Source organism: Lactuca saligna, chromosome 1 (assembly GCF_052625555.1).
Source record: "Lactuca saligna cultivar CGN05327 chromosome 1, ASM5262555v1, whole genome shotgun sequence".
Lineage (NCBI taxonomy): Eukaryota > Viridiplantae > Streptophyta > Magnoliopsida > Asterales > Asteraceae > Lactuca > Lactuca saligna.
This window is the reverse complement of record NC_136417.1, coordinates 90,109,900-90,125,725: the sequence shown is the minus strand read 5'-3', so window position 1 is coordinate 90,125,725 and position 15,826 is coordinate 90,109,900.

The window sequence follows — 15,826 nt, the reverse complement described above, 5'->3', positions numbered from 1 at the left end:
CCGAGGATTACCTGTCAGAGATTTCATTACATTTGAAAAATGTGTTTCCTGTGCTCAAGGAAAACATCATCGGAAACCTCACTTTCCAAAGCAGATTAACTCCATTAGTCAAGTGCTCGAGTTGTTACATATGGATTTATTTGGTCCGGTTAACGTTCTCAGCATCAATCGCAACTCATACTGCCTCGTTGTGATAGACGATTACTCTCGGTTCACTTGGGTTTCTTTCTGTCCAACAAAGCTGGGATCACTGACCTCATCAAAAGGTTCATTGTGATGATTGAGAATCAGACCAATAATCGAGTGAAAGCGCTGCGTACTGATAATGGAACAGAGTTCAAGAACGCCATTCTTGACCATTTTTGCGCTGAGAAAGGGATTGTGCGTCAGTTCAGTTTTGTTCGAACACCTTAACAAAACGGGGTGGCAGAACGCATGAATCGAACTCTTAATGACACCACAAGGACGATGCTCTGTGACTCCAAACTTCCTGTGTTCTTTTGGGCAGAGGCGATTAACACGACGTGTTACATTCAGAATCGCGTGCTGATCAACAATGCCAGAATGAAGACACCGTACGAAATTCTATATGGACACAAGCCATCTGTCATCCATTTCCGAGTGTTTGGCTGCCCTTGAACCCTTCTCCACTTGGAATCCAACCCCAAATTCAATGCAAAAGCCGATGACTATTACTTTGTTGGATATGCTGCTCGAACTGCTTACATGGTTTATAACAAGAAGACAAAACAGATTGTGGAGTCTTTCGATGTTCGTTGGCTTGAAGAAAATGAGACAAATGCTAGAGTGGGTCCCGATTGGCTATTTGATTGCACATCTCTTTTCATATCATTCAATGTGTCGTTAGATAATCAAGCAGTATCTACGTCAAATTCGAAGATCATTATTGAAGATGAAGAGGACGAAGTTGTCTACCGACCACCACCGGTTTCTTCTGGTCCTCCAATGGTGCCCTCTGTTCACATTGATTCTTCTGAGTCATCTCCTCAAAAACCTTCTCCTGATGTTGCTGCTACTCCTCTACCTCCGGTGGAAAGAAAGTTCATGAATCAAGAGACTTCCGCTGTAACTTCAAATTTGATGGAACTTCTCTTTCCAGAAAGCATTGTTGAAGAGTTTGTAGCAGATCCTCCAAACGAACCTTGTTCATCTACTGTGGATCATACAACAAATGATGGAGCAGTTAACATCCATAATCTTCCAGTCTCTGTCAATGATATCAGCTACGAAATCCCTGCATGCATTCAACGCGACCATCCAATAGAGAACGTCATTGGCCAGCTGGGCGACGGTGTTCAAACGCGAAGTCAGAGTGGAGATGTTAATCCGTGTCTCTACTCTTGCTTCGTTTCTCAGATAGAGCCCAAAACTGTCGAAATGGCTCTGAATGAGCCCAGCTGTGTTGACGCCATGCATGATGAACTAAATCAGTTCGAGAAGCTCAGGGTTTGGAAGTTGGTGGAGCTTCCAAAAGGAAAGAAATCTCTCGACACCAAATGGGTCTTTTGGAACAAGCAAGATGACTCATGCGTAATTGTGCGTAACAAGGCGAGATTAGTGGTTCGCGGGTTTCGGCAAGTTGAGGGTCTTGATTGTACGGAGGTTTATGCTCTGGTAGCGCGCTTGGAAGCCATTCGTATCTTCCTTGCATATGCTTCCTATATGAACTTCACCGTATACCAAATGGACGTCAAGACGGCTTTCTTGTACGACAAGGTCAAGAAGGATATTTATCTTCACCAACCACCCTGTTTCGTTAATTCAAAGCTTCCCAACCATGTCTACAAGCTAGACAAAGCTCTGTATGTGCTGCATCAAGCTCCTAGAGCTTGGTATGCTACCCTAACTCAACATTTGCTCAACCATGGCTATTCCCGAGGCACCGTTGATCAAACCTTATTTATCAAACATGTTGGTCCGGATAAAATTATTGTTCAAATCTATGTGGACGACATTATTTTTGGGTCAACAAGCCAACAGCTTTGCAAAGAGTTCGAAGCCGTGATGAAGAAGCGGTTCGAGATGAGTTCACTTGGGGAAATGACCACGTTTTTTGGGCTTCAGGTCCAACAATCTTCAACCGAAATCCTTATTCACCAAGAAAAGTATGTGGATAATGTGCTGGAGAAGTTCGGGTTCTGAGATGCGAAACCTGCTCTTACACCCATGGCGGAGAGACCTCTACTGACCCCTGATCTTGAAGGTGAATCCGTAGATCAGACGCATTATCGATCAATGATCAGATCACTCATGTATTTGACTGCTAGTCGCCCAAACGTAATGTTTGCAGCCTGTCAATGTGCTTGCTACCAGGCTAATCCTAAACTTTCTCATCTATTTGTTGTTAACGGATTTTTCGATAGCTCAAAGGTTGCCCAAAACTGGGTCTTTTGTATCCGAAAAATCCAGAATTTGACCTTTATGCTTTTGCATACAACAACTATGGCGGGTGTGAGCTTGATAGAAAATCGACTTAAGGAGGATCCCAATTTGTGGGAGATAGATTGGTCTCATGGCAGTGCAAGAAGCAGCATACCGTTTCAACCTCAACAGCAGAAGCGGAGTATGTCGCTGCGTCTGCATGTTGTTCTCAAGTTATATGGATCCAACATCAGCTGTTGGACTACGGTTTGAATTTCCAAGAAACCCCTATATTCTGTGATAATGAGGCTGCGATCCAAATTGCCAAAAACCCGGTCCAGCACTCAAAAACCAAGCACATCGACATCAAAATTCATTTCATACGAGAATGTTATGAGCGCTCGCTCATTCGGCTAGAACAGGTCCACTTTGATAATAATGTAGCGAATCTGTTCACCAAGCCATTTAACAAAGCTCGATTCGATGTGCTGGTTAATTTTTTAAAAATGATTTGTTTTGAGGATTAATTTTTTAGTGTTTAGTTTAGGTTAAATTTGCGCATTTGTTTTCTTTTCTTTTCTCTTCTATGCACAAATTTAGGGGGAGAAAATTCAAAAATTCACAAAACATTAAAAAAATCAAAAATCCAAAAACATCAGAAAATTAGAAAATTCAAAAGCATTAGAAAAACAAAAATTTCAAAAATATCTGTGTTTTATGATATGAATTGGGAAGTGATATCAACAAGTGATAACAGGCAATCCGAGTCTATGTAAAGTACCAAAGCTGGATTATCTAGGCTTTGTGTTCGATGCGTTGGTAGGCACAAAGAGTTCAACGGACTTGACTAGGTGCAGATGAACTTAAGGAATCTAGAGACTTGATAAATCTTGACCTAGATAGTTCCGTTTAGCCTGACAATACGTCGCTTGGATAGGTTAAGCAGGGAGATATACATGAGAATCCATCAATCACATTAAGAGTACCCGTATCTAGAACTGTGGTTGAACTTTTCCTCGATGTACGGATCATGTCCTTAATTCCGGTATTGATTGGGCAACTGGGGAAGAAAGTAATGTTCTTAAAATTTTGCTCTCCACATCCAAGCCCATGGAGATCCCTTCAATTCAAGGAGATGTCAATTCAGAGATTCCTCCCTCTGTTTCAACTATCTCAACTTCTGCTCCGCTTGTTTCTGAATCATCTCAACCCCAAACCTCCTAGTCCTCCTTGGAAAGAAGTCAATCAAATACGATTCTGGAGGTACCCATTGTGAGCAGTGCACCTCAAGTCTTCTCCACTGTCACTGCTACTACTGTTTTCACTACACCAATACAATCTGATGAAGGCCCTAGGACAATGTTTGAGACAGGCAGCTCATCCTCTATCCCAGAATATTCTCCTACTAGACCTTCAATGGATGAAGCTTCAATCAGACTGGCAAAGCACCTGGCTCAACACAGTCCAACCTTTTCTTCTCGTGGCAAAGGAATATCTTTCAGAGAAGAGCACTCAGGTGATGACAAATCTTCTGTGTCAGAACTTCGAGAAGAGATTGGTATTCTCCGACATAAACTGTAACAACCCGTTATTTCCGGGCATTATAAACCGAGTCTTGTAACCCCTTTTTAATGTAATGGGAATATCATCGATAAATGAATTATTCAAAAGCTCTGATTTGGAGTACACTATGTAGTAGATATCGTCTTAAAGGTTTCCAAATATATAAAGAACACTAAAATCCGAGTTATGACGAAGAAGTTATGACCATTCTAAGATTTCCGACAAAACCGGCAACACCGATTAAACGAAAAACGCGAAGTTTCAATACAATAGTTTTTAGCCTTAAGTATCTAAATAAAACTTATAGATAACATCAAACCGTGAGCGTACATAAAAAGAACGTCCAAATCTGACTTCGTATGAGGAAGTTATGATTTTTCCAAGGTTCGGGTATAGCAGTAGACAGCTAAAAACTCAAAATAGAGCTCGAGATACTTTTGACCAAAACAACCTAAATGAGAATCTAAGGTCTCAACATTAGTAGCGCAACAGCGAAAAGTCTGACGAAAACGGACATCGGATGAAGAAGTTATGGATTTTATACGGACTTTTCGTGTCCCGGCCCGTTAAAAAATAAATAATTAAAAAATAAAGTCAGAATTTGCCGATGAAGTCTAAACGAGAGTTGTAGATCATGTTTTTAGCTACGCGTGCATATAAAGAACGTCGAAAACGGAGCTCGTATGCGAAAGTTATGGATTTTACAAGTTCGGGGTCCAAAATCCGAGGCTGTCAGGCCCCCACGACGTGGCCCAGCTTGGCCGCGACCCGGCAAGCGACTGAGGGCGTCCAATCAACGGAAGGGGATAGAACTTGCTCCCCACGACGTGGCCAACCCTAGCCACGACGTGGCACTCAAAAATACACCCTATAAATAGAACTCTTGGGGTGCCGGGTTTAGGTGCTCCATTCTTCCCTCTCTCGTGCTGAAACTCTGCGGTTAAGCTCCCGAAGCCCTCCCGAAGCCCCGGTTTTCACACTCAAGTTCTGAAGGAAGGTTCTACTCTCCCGAGATTTCCGAGATTCCCGAGAATCCCGAGGAAAATCGACTTTCACGAGCCAAAGTTCTGCTCGATTTTCTTCTCGTTTTCCCCAATCAATCAGGTGAGTTCATACCCCTATAATCTACACTTTCAAATGTTTTGTAAATGCTTTTATACACATTTAAGGGGGGGGGGGGGAATACAAGTAAACACACGACTAAAATCGTGTGAAACACCGATCTTTTGCTATACTTTTCATACTGTTGTTTTAACTATCTTATGAAGTTATTATGATGCAAAACACCTCACAACACAACTTTACCCTCTTGGGATACAATATGTTTATATATATAAATATGTTTTATTTATACGTTTACATACAAATACATCATATCAAGGGTAACATTCTTTACTAAATCATTTTATGCATTCAAAGAACTTATGATTTATGCTTTGTCAAACATTGTGAAAGAAGTTAAACTTTGCATACAAACTACTACTTTAATACAGACTTAGTTGAGAATCCATGAGTCGTGTATATCTTCAAACGTTACTTTCTTTATTAGAAAATAATGCTGCAAGTCCTGTCTATAACCAGAGTCTCCCGTTCGGAGAACGTGTCAAATGTGTATAGATCTATACGGGAAGTCATGATCCCGCGCCCTGACTGTTAGCTACAGTCCGTCTTTTGGGGTGACAGTTGTCATAACGCTACGACGCCTGAAGAACGTCGCTACAGGCATATTATGTTTAGTATGGTTATAAAACTCATCGGATATACAATTATTATGGTATTATGCTTTTATGAACGAGTAGTCATTAAAACTATTCTTCATCTAATAAATGCGATCTTCATATAACTTTACTATGTAAAACTATGACACAACTTACAAGCACGTCGCTTGCTTGCGATTTTCGGTCTTAGAGACTGCCAGTTATGTCAGGAAAATAAGGGTTTTTCCTGTATACAAACCAAACAACTAATAGGAAAATAAGGGATTTTCTCGGTACAATTAGTTGCAATTTACATCACGAACATTCATATGCATTTCATACTTTTATAAGAAAATAAGGGTTTTTCTGGAAAACATACAAACACTTTTGAATGGCATACATCTTCTCAAAACACCACTTATGAACTCACCAACTTAAATGTTGACACTTTTTCTTTGAAATAACTCGTATTCTCAGGAAACCGCTAGCCAGGTAGCAACTACTTCTGAAGACTAACGCGCTGGCGTTAGTAACATATTTTGGATCACCATTTTGTATTTGATTTCTTTTGCAAACATGTAACATCTACAATCATGTAAACTTTTCAAATATATTTATATTATGGTGGTGTGTACTTTCCTTTCTATGAACTGTTATGATACTGAATATGACGTCCTCCGCCCCCGAACGATTCCGCCGTTCTGGTTTGGGGGTGTGACAGATTGGTATCAGAGCATCGTTTATAGTGAATTAAGTATATCAAAACCATTTTTTTGGTATACAACTATAAACTCAACTGGGCAAAAACACTCTGAGAAGAGTCATACTTTTGAAATTAAATTTATTTAGTTTTTGTAAAGTAAGCATGCATTCATTTAGTACTAATAACAGTTTCACATCGTACCATATTAGAAGTATTATTAATAAGTTGTGCAGTACAGGTACGTCTTGGGACACGTAATCGGAACTGGGAAGGATATAGCCTGATCAACTATATTTGTCCGAGAGCCGACTAACGTGTGCCGAGGGGTGTCTGCAGTGGACAACAAATTTTAAAAACTTACCAAACCGTTACTAGAATCAAACACAATAATTTAAATACTATAGGAGTATTTGCTATCTAAACTAATTTACATGTTTTGCATGTTCCGAATTTATTCAATTCTTATGACCCTATTACTCGTACAGTCAAATGGCTGGATTTCACCACCCCAATGACCCCTACTTTCCCAACCAAGGCAACGGAGGATGGATCGAAGATGATCCCGAAGAGGATGAGGAACCCATAGAACTGGGTGATGACTCCGGTACTGACTCAGAGCCGGAAGTGATCGATCCACCACCCATTCAGCCTCCTGTCCATGTGAGGAACTTCCAAGGACCCACTCCCGTCTGGGGAAGTCACCTCCATCATTGGAGCCAACAACAAGGCATACGCCCTCCCTACGGCATGTGTCGGGACTTCTATGATGTCCGCGGTGGAAGTTCGGATGATCGAGCACTCCCGGTAATGGTGGGTAAGTTAGCCAATCAGTCCTATCAGTCCGGAGTACAAGCAAGCCGACTCCGGGATATCAACGTGGAAGTGCAGGTTCACACTTCTGATATCCGTAGGCTGGACAAGATACAAGATAATGCTCAACTCCAGTCTGAGGCATTTCAGGCACAGATGATTGCAGCCCTAGCCGAGTTAAGGGAGCAACAAGCCGCTTTTGATCGGCGCCTAATGGAATCAAAGCAATCAGATGCGGAGTCAAGCTCCAAGCGCAACCTACGTCGCAAATAGTGCCTGCCAGGATTTCAAATTTTGTTATAAATTAGGACTTCGGATAAGAATGTTCTTTTCGTTAAAACTTTCTGTAATCAGAGACCTTTAGAAAGGTCAAAAAGTTTTGTCTAAACTCGGATGTAACACAACTATATGTTTAATATATATAGGGCATACCTCTTTCTTGTTTTAAATATGTATAGTCCGCTCAACTCATAAGTGCATCCATTCAAACGTTATTAATGAATCAAGCTCGAAACCCATTGTTGATCAAACCAAATTCTTAATCTATTTAAGGTAGTTAACTCAATATCATTCAACTCACAACCACCAAAACTCATAATATCTCATTTTTCTTTTGGCAGAGCAATGCCTCCTCGTAGATCAGCACGTACCAACGCAACCCCACCACCACCTCCACCACTAACTTATGATCCGGCAATGGTCCAGGCTGCTATCACAGCAGCAGTAGCAGCAGCCCTCTCTCAAATAAACTCCAATGCCAATGGAGGTACAGGAAGCAGCACGAATCATCCCAATCGTGGCACCGGCCAGGGCCATGTTAGGGAGTGTACTTACAAGGAGTTCTCCAACTCGAAGCCAAAGACTTTTAATGGCAGTGGCGGAGTCATTGCACTAATGCAATGGTTCGAAAAGACCGAAACGGTCTTCGAGATCTGCTCGTGCCAAGAAACAAGCAAGGTTAAGTTCGCTGCTTGCACCTTCATAGATCGAGCCCTCACTTGGTGGAAAAGCCATGTGAACTCAGTGACGCTCACTGTCGCTAACGCCATGAGTGGGGAAGAACTGAAGGTACTACTACTGGAAGAATACTGCCCAAGGGGTGAAGTGCAAAAGCTTGAGCAGGAGCTCTGGAATTTGAAAATGGTCGGGTCTGATCTAGTCGCCTACACAGCTAGGTTCAACGATCTCGCTGCTTTGTGCCCTACCATGGTCAACCCAGAATCAAAGAAGGTCGAAAGGTACATTTGGGGGTTGTCACCCCAGATTCAAGGGCATGTCCTAGCTTCCAACCCTATCACTTACAACAACGCTAAACGCCTGGCGCAACGACTCATCGACCACGGAGCGAAACAGAGTACCATCACAGCAGCCGCAAATCCACCTAGGGAGGCTCAGGGACAGAGTAGGACTTGGAACAAGAGGAGGGGACAAACCCTCCAGGAGAACCCCAAGAAACAACAAGTGATAGCGACCCACGCTATTACTGTACCTACCAACTCTGCCCCCACAAGTTCATACAATGGAAAGCTACCGAAATGTAACCAGTGCAACTTCCACCACCGCGGTCTCTGCCATGGCCTTCAATGCACCAGGTGCAATAAGAAGGGTCATACAGCCCGCTATTGCAAGGAGCCAACCCAACAATCCGCTCCCACTGCTAATACCGGAATAATCCGTGCTTGCTTTGAGTGCGGGAGCACAGGGCACTACCGCAAGGACTGCCCGAAGGCAAACAACAGGAATATCGGCGGAAGAGGCCGAGTTTTCGCAATGGGACAAGATGAAGCCATTGCGGACCCTACTGTTGTTACGGGTACGTTTCTTCTCGATAACTCGTATGCATGCATTTTGTTTGATAGTGGAGCGGAAAGGAGTTTTGTGAGTCACGACTTTAAAAGCATGCTAAAACCAATACCACAATCATTAAGTGAACCATTCATAGTAGAAATGGCCAACGGGAAAACCGAAGGCACTAAAGAGATATACATAAACTGCACCCTAACTCTAAACGATAATCTCTTTCAAATCAACCTCATGCCAGTCTCGATTAAGAGTTTCGATGTCATCATTGGCATGGATTGGCTGAGTTCACATCGTGCTGACATTCTATGTTACGATAAGGCCGTTCGCCTTAATCTGCCAACCGGCGAAACCTTCCTTGTCTTGGGCGACAAACCTAGTACCACTCTTAGAATCATCTCAAGTATCCAAGCTCAGAAGTACTTACGTAAGGAGTGTCACGCATTTCTAGCGCATGTTGTAGACGTGAAACGCGAAGTCCGGGACATCAAGGATGTGCCCGACGTATGCGATTTTCCCGATGTGTTTCCCGAGGACCTTCCAGGGATACCACCCGTAAGACAAGTCGAATTCAGAATCGATCTGATTCCCTCAGCTACCCCAGTAGCCAAAGCACCCTATCGATTAGCCCTGGCAGAGATGCAGGAGCTATCCAGTCAACTGAATGAACTACTGGGAAAAGGATTCATCAGACCGAGCTTCTCACCTTGGGGAGCACCCGTGTTGTTTGTGAAAAAGAAAGATGGATCGTTCAGGATGTGCATCGACTACCGAGAACTTAACAAACTTACCATCAAGAACCGATACCCCCTACCCCGAATCGACGACTTATTCGATCAACTCCAAGGAGCCAACTACTTTTCCAAGATCGATCTGAGGTCGGGATATCACCAGCTGCGAGTCCTAGAGAGTGATGTTCCCAAGACGGCCTTCCGGACAAGGTACGGACATTATGAGTTCGTAGTAATGTCGTTCAGACTAACCAATGCCCCGGCCATATTCATGGATCTAATGAATCGGGTATGTCGTCCATTCTTGGATAAATTTGTGATAGTATTCATAGACGACATACTCATTTATTCAAGGAATAAAGAAAAACATAGTCAACACCTGAGACAAGTCTTAAAGACGTTACGGACTGAGAGACTTTATGCAAAATTCTCAAAATGTGAGTTTTGGATTAGAAAGGTGGACTTCCTCGGTCACGTGGTCAGCAAGGAAGGAATCCACGTGGACCCCTCGAAAATCAAGGCTAGCGAAAACTGGTCTGCACCAACTACACCAACAGAAATTCGCCAATTTCTAGGGCTTGCTGGTTATTACCGAAGGTTCATCCAAAATTTCTCCAGCATCGCAAAGCCTCTTACCGCTTTAACCCAGAAAGGTGTGACCTACAACTGGGGAGAAAAGCAAGGTGTCGCATTTCAAACCTTGAAACAAGCCCTTTGCAGTGCACCTATCCTTTCTCTTCCGGAAGGGACCGAAGATTTTGTGGTGTATTGCGACGCTTCAAAGCAAGGGCTGGGTTGTGTACTAATGCAGAGGGGAAAGGTGATTGCATATGCCTCACGACAACTAAAAACGCATGAGGTCAATTACACCACTCATGGCTTAGAACTTGGAGCAGTGGTCTTCGCTCTTAAAATCTGGAGGCACTACCTTTACGGTACCAAGTGCACAGTCTTTACGGACCACAAGAGCCTCCAACACATCTTCGACCAGAAGGAATTAAACATGAGACAACGACGTTGGGTCGAATTGTTCAACGACTACGAATGTGAGATTCGCTATCATCCGGGAAAGGCAAACGTCGTAGCCGATGCCCTTAGTCGAAAGGAGTACTCAGGCCGGAGAGTGAAGTCATTATCTATGTCGATCCATTCGCACCTGTCAACGCAAGTCAAGGAAGCTCAAATAGAGGCCTTGAAACCCGAAAACATGGCAGGTGAGGCCCTTAGGGGAATGGACAAGAACTTAGAAATCAAGAGTGACGGAGCACGCTACCTCATGAACCGGATCTGGACACCAAAGTTTGGTGGATTCAGAGAGGTAGTTATGAGTGAGGCACACAGGACCCCATACTTCGTACACCCAGGGTCAGACAAGATGTATCTAGATCTCAAGCAACTCTACTGGTGGCCAAACATGAAAGCGGAGATCGCTACGTATGTGAGCAAGTGTTTAACTTGCGCCAAAATAAAAATAGAACACCAAAAACCCTCAGGCCTACTCCAACAACCTGAAATACCTGAGTGGAAATGGGAGGAGATTTCCATGGACTTCATAACCAAACCGCCCAAAACTCAGAGTGGCCAAGATACTATTTGGGTAATCGTCGACAGATTAACCAAGTCAGCCCATTTCTTACCGATCAAGGAATAGGATGGAAAAACTATCAAGAACCTACATCCAGGAGATCGTAAGACTTCATGGAGTACCAATGTCCATCATCTCAGATAGAGACAGCAGGTTCACTTCCAGATTTTGGAAATCTTTGCAAAAATCCATGGGAACAAGGTTGGACATGAGTGCAGCATACCACCCTCAAACTGACGGACAGAGTGAGAGGACGATCCAAACCTTGGAAGACATGTTGCGAGCATGTGTAATCGACTTTGACAAGGCATGGGATATTCACTTGCCTTTGGTCGAGTTCTCTTATAACAATAGTTATCATACTAGCATCAAGACCACTCCATTCGAAGCCCTTTACGGCCGTAAGTGTAGATCACCCCTGTGCTGGGCAGAAGTGGGCGACACCCAATTGGCAAAAGGTCTAGTCCCTAAAAGCACCCTCACTGGTCCGGAGATCATCAGAGAAACTACCGAAAAGATCGTGCAAATACGAGAACGACTGAAGTCCTCAAGGGATAGGCAAAAGAGCTATGCCGACAGGAGACGTAAACCCTTGGAATTCCAGATTGGTGACCGTGTACTACTGAAGGTCTCACCTTGGAAGGGCGTGATACGCTTTGGGAAGCGTGGAAAGCTAAATCCCAGGTACATTGGACCCTTCGAAATCATTTCGAGAGTTGGTCCAGTGGCTTACAAACTCCAACTTCCAATCGAGCTTAACAAAGTGTATCCAGTATTCCACGTGTCGAACCTGAAAAAGTGTTTGTCCGACGAAACACTTGTAATTCCACTCGATGAAATCGAGTTAAACAAAAATCTTAACTTTGTGGAAGAACCCGTCGAGATCATGGATAGGGAAGTTAAACGGACCAAGCAGAGTCGCATTCCAATAGTAAAAGTTCGATGGAATGCTAAGAGAGGACCCGAATTCACATGGGAACGGGAAGACCAAATGCTACAGAAGTATCCGCATCTCTTCCTCAGCCCCTAAAACTCTTACCTTGTATTAAATTTCGGGACGAAATTCCCTCTAACGGGGGGATGATGTAACAACCCGTTATTTCCGGGCATTATAAACCGAGTCTTGTAACCCCTTTTTAATGTAATGGGAATATCATCGATAAATGAATTATTCAAAAGCTCTGATTTGGAGTACACTATGTAGTAGATATCGTCTTAAAGGTTTCCAAATATATAAAGAACACTAAAATCCGAGTTATGACGAAGAAGTTATGACCATTCTAAGATTTCCGACAAAACCGGCAACACCGATTAAACGAAAAACGCGAAGTTTCAATACAATAGTTTTTAGCCTTAAGTATCTAAATAAAACTTATAGATAACATCAAACCGTGAGCGTACATAAAAAGAACGTCCAAATCTGACTTCGTATGAGGAAGTTATGATTTTTCCAAGGTTCGGGTATAGCAGTAGACAGCTAAAAACTCGAAATAGAGCTCGAGATACTTTTGACCAAAACAACCTAAATGAGAATCTAAGCTCTCAACATTAGTAGCGCAACAGCGAAAAGTCTGACGAAAACGGACATCGGATGAAGAAGTTATGGATTTTATACGGACTTTTCGTGTCCCGGCCCGTTAAAAAATAAATAATTAAAAATAAAGTCAGAATTTGCCGATGAAGTCTAAACGAGAGTTGTAGATCATGTTTTTAGCTACGCGTGCATATAAAGAACGTCGAAAACGGAGCTCGTATGCGAAAGTTATGGATTTTACAAGTTCGGGGTCCAAAATCCGAGGCTGTCAGGCCCCCACGACGTGGCCCAGCTTGGCCGCGACCCGGCAAGAGACTGAGGGCGTCCAATCAACGGAAGGGGATAGAACTTGCTCCCCACGACGTGGCCAACCCTAGCCACGATGTGGAACTCAAAAATACACCCTATAAATAGAACTCTTGGGGTGTCGGGTTTAGGTGCTCCATTCTTCCCTCTCTCGTGCTGAAAATCTGCGGTTAAGCTCCCGAAGCCCTCCCGAAGCCCCGGTTTTCACACTCAAGTTCCGAAGGAAGGTTCTACTCTCCCAAGATTTCCGAGATTCCCGAGAATCCCGAGGAAAATCGACTTTCACGAGCCAAAGTTCTGCTCGATTTTCTTCTCGTTTTCCCCAATCAATCAGGTGAGTTCATACCCCTATAATTTACACTTTCAAATGTTTTGTAAATGCTTTTATACACATTTAAGGGGGGGGGGGGGGGGAATACAAGTAAACACACGACTAAAATCGTGTGAAACACCGATCTTTTGCTATACTTTTCATACTGTTGTTTTAACTATCTTATGAAGTTATTATGATGCAAAACACCTCACAACACAGCTTTACCCTCTTGGGATACAATATGTTTATATATATAAATATGTTTTATTTATACGTTTACATACAAATACATCATATCAAGGGTAACATTCTTTACTAAATCATTTTATGCATTCAAAGAACTTATGATTTATGCTTTGTCAAACATTGTGAAAGAAGTTAAACTTTGCATACAAACTACTACTTTAATACAGACTTAGTTGAGAATCCATGAGTCGTGTATATCTTCAAACGTTACTTTCTTTATTAGAAAATAATGCTGCAAGTCCTGTCTATAACCAGAGTCTCCCGTTCGGAGAACGTGTCAAATGTGTATAGATCTATACGGGAAGTCATGATCCCGAGGCCTGACTGTTAGCTACAGTCCGTCTTTTGGGGTGACAGTTGTCATAACGCTACGACGCCTGAAGAACGTCGCTACAGGCATATTATGTTTAGTATGGTTATAAAACTCATCGGATATACAATTATTATGGTATTATGCTTTTATGAACGAGTAGTCATTAAAACTATTCTTCATCTAATAAATGCGATCTTCGTATAGCTTTACTATGTAAAACTATGACACAACTTACAAGCACGTCGCTTGCTTGCGATTTTCGGTCTTAGAGACTGCCAGTTATGTCAGGAAAATAAGGGTTTTTCCTGTATACAAACCAAACAACTAATAGGAAAATAAGGGTTTTTCTCGGTACAATTAGTTGCAATTTACATCACGAACATTCATATGCATTTCATACTTTTATAAGAAAATAAGGGTTTTTCTGGAAAACATACAAACACTTTTGAATGGCATACATCTTCTCAAAACACCACTTATGAACTCACCAACTTAAATGTTGACACTTTTTCTTTGAAATAACTCGTATTCTCAGGAAACCGCTAGCCAGGTAGCAACTACTTCTGAAGACTAACGCGCTGGCGTTAGTAACATATTTTGGATCACCATTTTGTATTTGATTTCTTTTGCAAACATGTAACATCTACAATCATGTAAACTTTTCAAATATATTTATATTATGGTGGTGTGTACTTTCCTTTCTATGAACTGTTATGATACTGAATATGACGTCCTCCGCCCCCGAATGATTCCGCCGTTCTGGTTTGGGGGTGTGACATAAACTTATTGAGAAGACCATTCAGATGGATGAACTCACTTCTCACATTGAAGTGCTTAAAGAAAAGGATGAAGAGAAGTCAAAGCAGATTAAGGATCTACAGTCGAATCTTGGGTCTGTGACGGCTATCTACTTCAATTTAAAGAACGTTCTGTATGATGCTTTTGAAGATAAAGTCAAAGCTTTATTTCAGCAGCCACATGTAATCGAGGATCCTCCCACGGCCCCCACATAATCTACTTCCGGCGACCTTCTAGTTGATCCACCTGCTCCTAGAACAACTATAATTGTCAATAGATTTGAAAAGGAACCAGAAGGCAGCAGAGCCCGAATCACAATCAAACAACGAAAGAGGACTGTAACGGCTAACAAAAGCGAAGGGTTACTATTCATGAAAAATTCAAATGAGCATCGCAAAGCTAAAGACCCTGTACTAACAGTGACTGATCTCAAGAAAAAAAAATTTAGTTATGAGTTCGGAGATAGATCAGGAATTCGAATGTGGGCCTTTGATTCTGAGTCAAATTTATGGGTTGTGAAAAGGAACTCAGGAACCTCTGAGTTCTACAAGAACACTCATGACTTTAACTCGTGGACCAAAGTTGATCTTGCTGAACTATCGAGAGCCTCATTCCATAATCCCTCTGAAGATCCCAGTGCTTCAAACTTCAAAAGATTTATTGATAGGCAGGTCAAGGAAAACTTTCCAAAAATGAAGACTGCAAGAGCTTTATACCGAAAAGACAAAGAAATTCTAGATCCTGAGTCAGGCAAGCCTATGAATATTATCCTTTGGCCTGTGACTAAACAGCAGAAGGAAATTCCTATCCTTCAACACTTCCGTGAAGGATATCTTGATAACATGGAATTTTTGGCTTATGACGATGAAACTGCCACTGCTGCAATAAAGTTCAAGGATAGAGAACAAGTCTTGAGGCTGATAAGTGCTAAAGATCTTCTTAGATTCAGGGAAAGGGATATCTGCACTCTGTCTCATCACCAGATTATATGCAGAAAAGATGTAATGGAGGCGGCTGCTAAAGAGTTCACTGGAATGGTCGTCAC